The following is a 10,756-nucleotide window of genomic DNA, read 5'->3' on the forward strand; positions in this document are numbered from 1 at the left end:
TTGCCGTGACGTGGCGAAGCAGCTCAGGAAATTGCAATTTTTTGCCAAAAATCTCAAAATTTTTTAAAATAAGTACAGTTTGGAATGTTTAGTGCTGTAGTGCACATTTGGTGCTGGCTTTTTGTTTTTTCTTCATTGAATTGGTCGGTGGTTGACCTCCACCTTGCTTTGCACCCCAATTTGGGATGTATTCCATCTGTCTAGATTTTGGCGGTTGGTGACTGTTCACATTAAGTCATCAGGCTTTGTCCACAGGCTATTTACTTCATGCAGCATTTGCTTGGACCTGTCCCGCCCACAGCCATGACTCAGTCATGGGTACGGGATTGAAATAGACCAGGTGAGTGCTGCTAAGAGCAGTTCTACTATTCATATGTGAGGCCGTATGGCACATTTTATAAAAATATTTTAGTGTAGGACTGCTTCAAATGAGATTTGCCGTGACGTGGCGAAGCAGCTCAAGAAATTGCAATTTTTTGCCAAAAATCTCAAATTTTTTTAAAATAAGTACAGTTTGGAATGTTTAGTGCTGTAGTGCACATTTGGTGCTGGCTTTTTGTTTTTTCTTCATTATAACTAAGCCATTATACTAGCAAACACTCAGTGTACCTAGTGGCATCCTATCTGTGGCTATTGGACTTTGCTATAGTCCCACTAGTGCAAAGACATTTGCAGAGCACGTCTGCCTGCATTGCACACTCCAACTTTTTTAAACTAAGCAATTTTACTAGCAAACACTCAGTGTACCTAGTGGCATCCTATACGTGGCTATTGGACTTTGCTATAGTCCCACTAGTGCCAAGACATTTGCAGAGCGCATCTGCCTGCGTTGCACACTCCAACTAATTTTAACTTAGCCATTATACTAGCAAACACTCAGTGTACCTAGTGGCATCCTATACGTGGCTATTGGACTTTGCTATAGTCCCACTAGTGCCAAGACATTTGCAGAGCGCATCTGCCTGCGTTGCACACTCCAACTAATTATAAGTAAGCCATTATACTAGCAAACACTCAGTGTACCTAGTGGCATCCTATCTGTCGCTATTGGACTTTGCTATAGTCCCACTAGTGCAAAGACATTTGCAGAGCACGTCTGCCTGCATTGCACACTCCAACTTTTTTAAACTAAGCAATTTTACTAGCAAACACTCAGTGTACCTAGTGGCATCGTATACGTGGCTATTGGACTTTGCTATAGTCCCACTAGTGCCAAGACATTTGCAGAGCGCATCTGCCTGCGTTGCACACTCCAACTAATTATAAGTAAGCCATTATACTAGCAAACACTCAGTGTACCTAGTGGCATCCTATCTGTGGCTATTGGACTTTGCTATAGTCCCTCTAGTGCCAAGACATTTGCAGAGCGCATCTGCCTGCGTTGCACACTCCAACTAATTATAAGTAAGCCATTATACTAGCAAACACTCAGTGTACCTAGTGGCATCCTATACGTGGCTATTGGACCTTGCTATAGTCCCACTAGTGCCAAGACATTTGCAGAGCGCATCTGCCTGCGTTGCACACTCCAACTAATTATAAGTAAGCCATTATACTAGCAAACACTCAGTGTACCTAGTGGCATCCTATACGTGGCTATTGGACCTTGCTATAGTCCCACTAGTGCCAAGACATTTGCAGAGCGTATCTGCCTGCGTTGCACACTCCAACTAATTATAAGTAAGCCATTATACTAGCAAACACTCAGTGTACCTAGTGGCATCCTATCTGTGGCTATTGGACTTTGCTATAGTCCCACTAGTGCCAAGACATTTGCAGAGCGCATCTGCCTGCGTTGCACACTCCAACTAATTATAAGTAAGCCATTATACTAGCAAACACTCAGTGTACCTAGTGGCATCCTATACGTGGCTATTGGACCTTGCTATAGTCCCACTAGTGCCAAGACATTTGCAGAGCGCATCTGCCTGCGTTGCACACTCCAACTAATTATAAGTAAGCCATTATACTAGCAAACACTCAGTGTACCTAGTGGCATCCTATACGTGGCTATTGGACCTTGCTATAGTCCCACTAGTGCCAAGACATTTGCAGAGCGCATCTGCATGCGTTGCACACTCCAACTAATTATAAGTAAGCCATTATACTAGCAAAAACTCAGTGTACCTAGTGGCATCCTATCTGTGGCTATTGGACTTTGCTATAGTCCCACTAGTGCAAAGACATTTGCAGAGCACGTCTGCCTGCATTGCACACTCCAACTTTTTTAAACTAAGCAATTTTACTAGCAAACACTCAGTGTACCTAGTGGCATCCTATACGTGGCTATTGGACTTTGCTATAGTCCCACTAGTGCCAAGACATTTGCAGAGCGCATCTGCCTGCGTTGCACACTCCAACTAATTTTAACTTAGCCATTATACTAGCAAACACTCAGTGTACCTAGTGGCATCCTATACGTGGCTATTGGACTTTGCTATAGTCCCACTAGTGCCAAGACATTTGCAGAGCGCATCTGCCTGCGTTGCACACTCCAACTAATTATAAGTAAGCCATTATACTAGCAAACACTCAGTGTACCTAGTGGCATCCTATACGTGGCTATTGGACCTTGCTATAGTCCCACTAGTGCCAAGACATTTGCAGAGCGCATCTGCCTGCGTTGCACACTCCAACTAATTATAAGTAAGCCATTATACTAGCAAACACTCAGTGTACCTAGTGGCATCCTATCTGTGGCTATTGGACTTTGCTATAGTCCCACTAGTGCCAAGACATTTGCAGAGCGCATCTGCCTGCGTTGCACACTCCAACTAATTATAAGTAAGCCATTATACTAGCAAACACTCAGTGTACCTAGTGGCATCCTATACGTGGCTATTGGACTTTGCTATAGTCCCACTAGTGCCAAGACATTTGCAGAGCGCATCTGCCTGCGTTGCACACTCCAACTAATTATAAGTAAGCCATTATACTAGCAAACACTCAGTGTACCTAGTGGCATCCTATACGTGGCTATTGGACTTTGCTATAGTCCCACTAGTGCCAAGACATTTGCAGAGCGCATCTGCCTGCGTTGCACACTCCAACTAATTTTAACTTAGCCATTATACTAGCAAACACTCAGTGTACCTAGTGGCATCCTATACGTGGCTATTGGACTTTGCTATAGTCCCACTAGTGCCAAGACATTTGCAGAGCGCATCTGCCTGCGTTGCACACTCCAACTAATTATAAGTAAGCCATTATACTAGCAAACACTCAGTGTACCTAGTGGCATCCTATACGTGGCTATTGGACTTTGCTATAGTCCCACTAGTGCCAAGACATTTGCAGAGCGCATCTGCCTGCGTTGCACACTCCAACTAATTTTAACTTAGCCATTATACTAGCAAACACTCAGTGTACCTAGTGGCATCCTATACGTGGCTATTGGACTTTGCTATAGTCCCACTAGTGCCAAGACATTTGCAGAGCGCATCTGCCTGCGTTGCACACTCCAACTCATTATAACTAAGTTGCATTGTCAGGGATATTTATTCTTTATTATTCTGCTGTTAATAAAGCTAGACCACCACTGCAATCTTCACCACCTCTCAATTTTTACTACCACATTTTCAGTCCACAATCTTGTCGCAATCAACATGAGTGGCAAAATGACAGATGCTGGTGGAAAGGGGAAGAGGCGTGGTGGAAAAGGCAAAAAAGGTTTTGTCTGTGGGGAAAGTGGCAAAGCTCCATTATCATCTGCTGAAGATAGACCATCTACCAGCAAAAGTAAGATGTCTACTACTTACCGTGGACAATCCGATGTGCTCCCTTTTTTACGGACACGAACAACAGGAAGAAAGGTAGATGATGGGCAAAAAAGGAAAATGCTTGAATGGATCTCAAGTGGTCCAACAAGTGCCCTCTCAGCCACTTCAAGTACCGCATCCAAAAAACACCAGTCCTCTGAGTTGTCATCCCAATCACACTTGATTTCTCCCAGCTCTGAAGTCTCCATCAGCCCTGCACAGTATGGTGGAACTGAGATGGCTGAGTCTGCAGAGCTGTTCAGTCACACTATAGCCTGGGAATCAGAGGTCTGCTCCCAAGCTACAGTGAGTACAGAACAGGAAATGGTCTGCAGTGATGCCCAGAACCTTTGTGACTCTGATTCAGGCCGTGAGGACCAAGTTTCTGAGCATAATGTTGACCCTTTGTCACAAACTGTAACACCTGTGGTTATAGACAATGAGGAACATACTGATGAAGATGAGACGCAGATACCCGATTGGGATGACAACTTAAATATTCGGTCAGGGCAAGAAGAGGCTCGGTCTGAGGGGGAGGGGAGTGCAAACACAACAATTGATGATGAAGTTCTAGATCCCACCTACTGTCAACCCCCAGTCAGGCACTCGAGGAGGTCAACAGAGGCGGTGGAGGAGGATGCAACCGACGACGAAGTTACCTTGCGCCTTCCTGGACAGAGTCGGAGCACTGGTAGCACGTCTACAACTGCATCCTCAGCCACCACTCTGCCTATGAGCATTATTCGGGGTGGATCAACAGGTCGCATGGCCTCTAAGCCTTGCCTAGCCTGGTCCTTTTTTGACATAGAAAAAGATCGCCCAAATCATGTGATATGTAAAATTTGTCATGATTCTCTTAGTAGAGGTCAAAACCTCAGCAGTTTGACAACTTCTTCCATGAATCGTCACATGAATAAATATCATAGGTCCCGGTGGGAAGCTCACTGTGCTGCAATGCTGCAAGAGCGAACCATCCACCGCCCGCCCCTTCCAGTGCATCCGCGCGCTCTTCATCTTCTAGGACTGTGGGGACAGCTGTCACACCTGTTTTTCCACGCCAAACTTCCACCACTGTAACCGCAACAGGCAGTTTGCTTGTAAGGTCGTCAGTTGGTTTGGAAGGGGAAACAAGTGAGTGTGTACAGCTCTCTCAGACATCGATAGCACCAATGTTGGATGAAGGCAACATCATGTCTCCGCCTGCACTTTCCTCACAAACCTGCATTTTTCCAGGGACACCCTACTCAACACCGTCTACACACAGCAGCCAGATCTCTGTCCCTCAGATGTGGTCAAATAAAAGGCCACTTCCTCCGACCCATGACAAAGCTAAGAGGTTGACTCTATCCCTCTGTAAGCTGTTGGCTACCGAAATGCTGCCTTTCCGCCTAGTGGACACACAGGATTTTAGAGACCTTATGTCTGTCGCTGTGCCCCAGTACCAGATGCCTAGTCGCCACTACTTCTCTAAGAAAGGTGTGCCCGCGCTACACCAGCATGTCGCACACAACATCACCGCTTCCTTGAGAAACTCTGTATGTGAACGGGTGCATTTCACCACCGATACTTGGACCAGTAAGCATGGACAGGGACGTTACATGTCGCTGACTGGGCACTGGGTAACTATGGTGATAGATGGTGAAGGGTCTGCTGCACAAGTCTTGCCGTCCCCACGACTTGTGTGTCAATCCTCTGTCTGTCCAAGTTCCGCCACAGCTTCTGCATCCTCCACCTCATCTGGGTCCTCCACCTCCGCCCCAAGCCTGCCTTGTCAGGCCACCAGCGTTCTCACTGCGCAGAAGGAATCACGCACGCCTCATTACTATGCTGGCAGCAGAGCGCAACGGCATCAGGCGGTCTTTAGCTTGACATGTCTTGGGAATAAGAGTCACACAGCTGAGGAGTTGTGGTCAGCTCTGCGGTCCGAGTTTAATAAATGGTTGTCTCCACTCAACCTGCAGCCTGGTAAGGCCGTGTGCGACAATGCTGCAAACCTGGGTGCGGCACTTCGCCTGGGCATTGTGACACATGTACCTCTGTAAGCTGTTGGCTACCGAAATGCTGCCTTTCCGCCTAGTGGACACACAGGATTTTAGAGACCTTATGTCTGTCGCTGTGCCCCAGTACCAGATGCCTAGTCGCCACTACTTCTCTAAGAAAGGTGTGCCCGCGCTACACCAGCATGTCGCACACAACATCACCGCTTCCTTGAGAAACTCTGTATGTGAACGGGTGCATTTCACCACCGATACTTGGACCAGTAAGCATGGACAGGGACGTTACATGTCGCTGACTGGGCACTGGGTAACTATGGTGATAGATGGTGAAGGGTCTGCTGCACAAGTCTTGCCGTCCCCACGACTTGTGTGTCAATCCTCTGTCTGTCCAAGTTCCGCCACAGCTTCTGCATCCTCCACCTCATCTGGGTCCTCCACCTCCGCCCCAAGCCTGCCTTGTCAGGCCACCAGCGTTCTCACTGCGCAGAAGGAATCACGCACGCCTCATTACTATGCTGGCAGCAGAGCGCAACGGCATCAGGCGGTCTTTAGCTTGACATGTCTTGGGAATAAGAGTCACACAGCTGAGGAGTTGTGGTCAGCTCTGCGGTCCGAGTTTAATAAATGGTTGTCTCCACTCAACCTGCAGCCTGGTAAGGCCGTGTGCGACAATGCTGCAAACCTGGGTGCGGCACTTCGCCTGGGCATTGTGACACATGTACCTTGTATGGCTCACGTGTTGAACCTTGTCGTCCAGCAATTTTTAACACACTATCCCGGCCTAGATGGCCTTCTGAACAGGGCACGAAAACTGTCAGCTCACTTCCGCCGTTCAAGCGCCGCAGCAGAGCGACTTGCATCGCTCCAGAAGTCTTTCGGCCTGCCGGTTCATCGCCTGAAATGCGATGTGGCGACACGCTGGAATTCAACTCTCCACATGTTACAGCGACTGTGGCAGCACCGCAGAGCCCTGGTGCAATACGTCATGACGTATAGCCTGGGCCAACGAGATGCAGAGGTGGGGCAGATCACCCTGATGGAGTGGTCTCAGATCAAGGACCTATGCACCCTTCTGCACAGTTTCGACATGGCGACGAATATGTTTAGCTCTGACAATGCCATTATCAGCATGACGATTCCAGTCATTTACATGCTGGAGCACACGCTAAACACTATTCGGAGTCAGGGGGTGGGACAACATGAAGGGGAGGAACTACAGGAGGATTCATATGCGCAAGGGACAACAACATCACCAAGGTCCAGACGTTCATCATCACCAACGCAGCAGGCATGGGACCATGGGGAACAGGGATCGACAAGGGCGCATAGTAGCAGGCGAAATGTTGAGCAAGGTGCAGGAGAACATGAAGAAATGGAGGACGAACTGTCCATGGACATGGAAGACTCAGCGGATGAGGGAGACCTTGGTCAAATTTCAGTTGAAAGAGGTTGGGGGGAGATGTCAGAGGAAGAAAGAACGGGTAGCACCTCTATGCCACAAACACAGCGTGGACTTGGTCCGCATGGCTGCGCAAGACACATGAGTGCCTTTTTGTTGCACTACCTCCAACATGACAGTCGTATTGTCAAAATTAGAAGTGATGATGACTACTGGATTGCCACACTATTAGATCCCCGGTACAAGTCCAAATTTTGTGACATAATTCCAGCCATAGAAAGGGACGCACATATGCAGGAGTATCAGCAGAAGCTGTTACTCGATCTTAGCTCGGCTTTTCCACCAAACAACCGTGCAGGTGCAGGGAGGGAATCTCCCAGTTGTAACTTGACAAACATGGGACGGTCTCGTCATCTTCAACAGTCTACCCGTACCAGTAGGACCGTATCTGGTGCCGGTAACAGCAATTTTATGGAATCTTTTCATAATTTTTTTAGACCCTCTTTTGCAAGGCCACCAGAGACAACAAGTCTGACACATACTCAACGGCTGGAGAGGATGATACAGGAGTATCTCCAAATGAACATCGATGCCATGACTGTGCAACTGGAGCCTTGCTCCTTTTGGGCTTCAAACCTAGAAAAATGGCCAGAGCTCTCCAGTTACGCCTTGGAGATTTTGTCGTGTCCAGCTGCCAGCGTTGTCTCTGAACGTGTATTCAGTGCTGCTGGGTGTGTGCTGACAGATAAGCGCACGCGTCTGTCCAGTGACAATGTGGACAGACTGACGTTCATCAAAATGAACAAGTCATGGATCCAGAAGGAATTTACTACCCCTGTGTCATCCTGGGGAGAGTAAATGCTTGTTGATTTGGAATGTGCTTGATGCAAATCAAAACATCCTGTTTGCAACTAGGGCCCAAGTGCTGCCACTGATGGGGTGGGTGTCTGTGTGGCCCAATTTTTGGAAAAAAGGGAGACTCCGCTTGGAGTAACCCTTGCTTGCTGTGTTTTTAAAAGAAGCCAAGATGAACAGAGCTGGGATCAGGAAAGACTTTGCTACCTACCCCGGTGTCATCCTGGGGACGGATAAGAATAGCGTATTTTTGAATGTGCTTGATGCAAATGTAGCTGTGAAGTGTACAACTGGGGCACAACTGCTGCCACTGAAGGGGTGGGTGTGTGTGGGGCCCAATTTTTGGAAAAAAGGGAGACTCCGCTTGGAGTAACCCTTCCTTGCTGTGTTTTTAAAAGAAGCCAAGATGAACAGAGCTGGGATCAGGAAAGACTTTGCTACCTACCCCGGTGTCATCCTGGGGACGGTTAATTATGGCGTATTTTTGAATGTGCTTGATGCAAATCAAAACATCCTGTTTGCAACTAGGGCCCAAGTGCTGCCACTGATGGGGTGGGTGTCTGTGTGGCCCAATTTTTGGAAAAAAGGTAGACTCCGCTTGGAGTAACCCTTGCTTGCTGTGTTTTTAAAAGAAGCCAAGATGAACAGAGCTGGGATCAGGAAAGACTTTGCTACCTACCCCGGTGTCATCCTGGGGACGGTTAATTATGGCGTATTTTTGAATGTGCTTGATGCAAATCAAAACATCCTGTTTGAAACTAGGGCCCAAGTGCAGCCACTGATGGGGTGGGTGTCTGTGTGGCCCAATTTTTGGAAAAAAGGGAGACTCCGCTTGGAGTAACCCTTGCTTGCTGTGTTTTTAAAAGAAGCCAAGATGAACAGAGCTGGGATCAGGAAAGACTTTGCTACCTACCCCGGTGTCATCCTGGGGACGGTTAAGAATAGCGTATTTTTGAATGTGCTTGATGCAAATGTAGCTGTGAAGTGTACAACTGGGGCACAACTGCTGCCACTGAAGGGGTGGGTGTGTGTGGGGCCCAATTTTTGGAAAAAAGGGAGACTCCGCTTGGAGTAACCCTTGCTTGCTGTGTTTTTAAAAGAAGCCAAGATGAACAGAGCTGGGATCAGGAAAGACTTTGCTACCTACCCCGGTGTCATCCTGGGGACGGTTAATTATGGCGTATTTTTGAATGTGCTTGATGCAAATCAAAACATCCTGTTTGCAACTAGGGCCCAAGTGCTGCCACTGATGGGGTGGGTGTCTGTGTGGCCCAATTTTTGGAAAAAAGGGAGACTCCGCTTGGAGTAACCCTTGCTTGCTGTGTTTTTAAAAGAAGCCAAGATGAACAGAGCTGGGATCAGGAAAGACTTTGCTACCTACCCCGGTGTCATCCTGGGGACGGTTAATTATGGCGTATTTTTGAATGTGCTTGATGCAAATCAAAACATCCTGTTTGCAACTAGGGCCCAAGTGCTGCCACTGATGGGGTGGGTGTCTGTGTGGCCCAATTTTTGGAAAAAAGGGAGACTCCGCTTGGAGTAACCCTTGCTTGCTGTGTTTTTAAAAGAAGCCAAGATGAACAGAGCTGGGATCAGGAAAGACTTTGCTACCTACCCCGGTGTCATCCTGGGGACGGTTAATTATGGCGAATTTTGGAATGTGCTTGATGCAAATCAAAACATCCTGTTTGCAACTAGGGCCCAAGTGCTGCCACTGATGGGGTGGGTGTCTGTGTGGCCCAATTTTTGGAAAAAAGGGAGACTCCGCTTGGAGTAACCCTTGCTTGCTGTGTTTTTAAAAGAAGCCAAGATGAACAAGTCATGCGTCAGCAAAGACTTTATCTACCTACCCCGGTGTCATCCTGGGGACGGATAAGAATGGCGTATTTTTGAATGTGCTTGATGCAAATCAAAACATCCTGTTTGCAACTAGGGCCCAAGTGCTGCCACTGATGGGGTGGGTGTCTGTGTGGCCCAATTTTTGGAAAAAAGGGAGACTCCGCTTGGAGTAACCCTTGCTTGCTGTGTTTTTAAAAGAAGCCAAGATGAACAGAGCTGGGATCAGGAAAGACTTTGCTACCTACCCCGGTGTCATCCTGGGGACGGTTAATTATGGCGTATTTTTGAATGTGCTTGATGCAAATCAAAACATCCTGTTTGCAACTAGGGCCCAAGTGCTGCCACTGATGGGGTGGGTGTCTGTGTGGCCCAATTTTTGGAAAAAAGGGAGACTCCGCTTGGAGTAACCCTTGCTTGCTGTGTTTTTAAAAGAAGCCAAGATGAACAGAGCTGGGATCAGGAAAGACTTTGCTACCTACCCCGGTGTCATCCTGGGGACGGTTAATTATGGCGTATTTTTGAATGTGCTTGATGCAAATCAAAACATCCTGTTTGCAACTAGGGCCCAAGTGCTGCCACTGATGGGGTGGGTGTCTGTGTGGCCCAATTTTTGGAAAAAAGGGAGACTCCGCTTGGAGTAACCCTTGCTTGCTGTGTTTTTAAAAGAAGCCAAGATGAACAGAGCTGGGATCAGGAAAGACTTTGCTACCTACCCCGGTGTCATCCTGGGGACGGTTAATTATGGCGTATTTTTGAATGTGCTTGATGCAAATCAAAACATCCTGTTTGCAACTAGGGCCCAAGTGCTGCCACTGATGGGGTGGGTGTCTGTGGGGCCCAATTTTTGGAAAAAAGGGAGACTCCGCTTGGAGTAACCCTTGCTTGCTGTGTTTTTAAAAGAAGCCAAG

Source organism: Anomaloglossus baeobatrachus, unplaced genomic scaffold, assembly GCF_048569485.1.
Source record: "Anomaloglossus baeobatrachus isolate aAnoBae1 unplaced genomic scaffold, aAnoBae1.hap1 Scaffold_49, whole genome shotgun sequence".
Lineage (NCBI taxonomy): Eukaryota > Metazoa > Chordata > Amphibia > Anura > Aromobatidae > Anomaloglossus > Anomaloglossus baeobatrachus.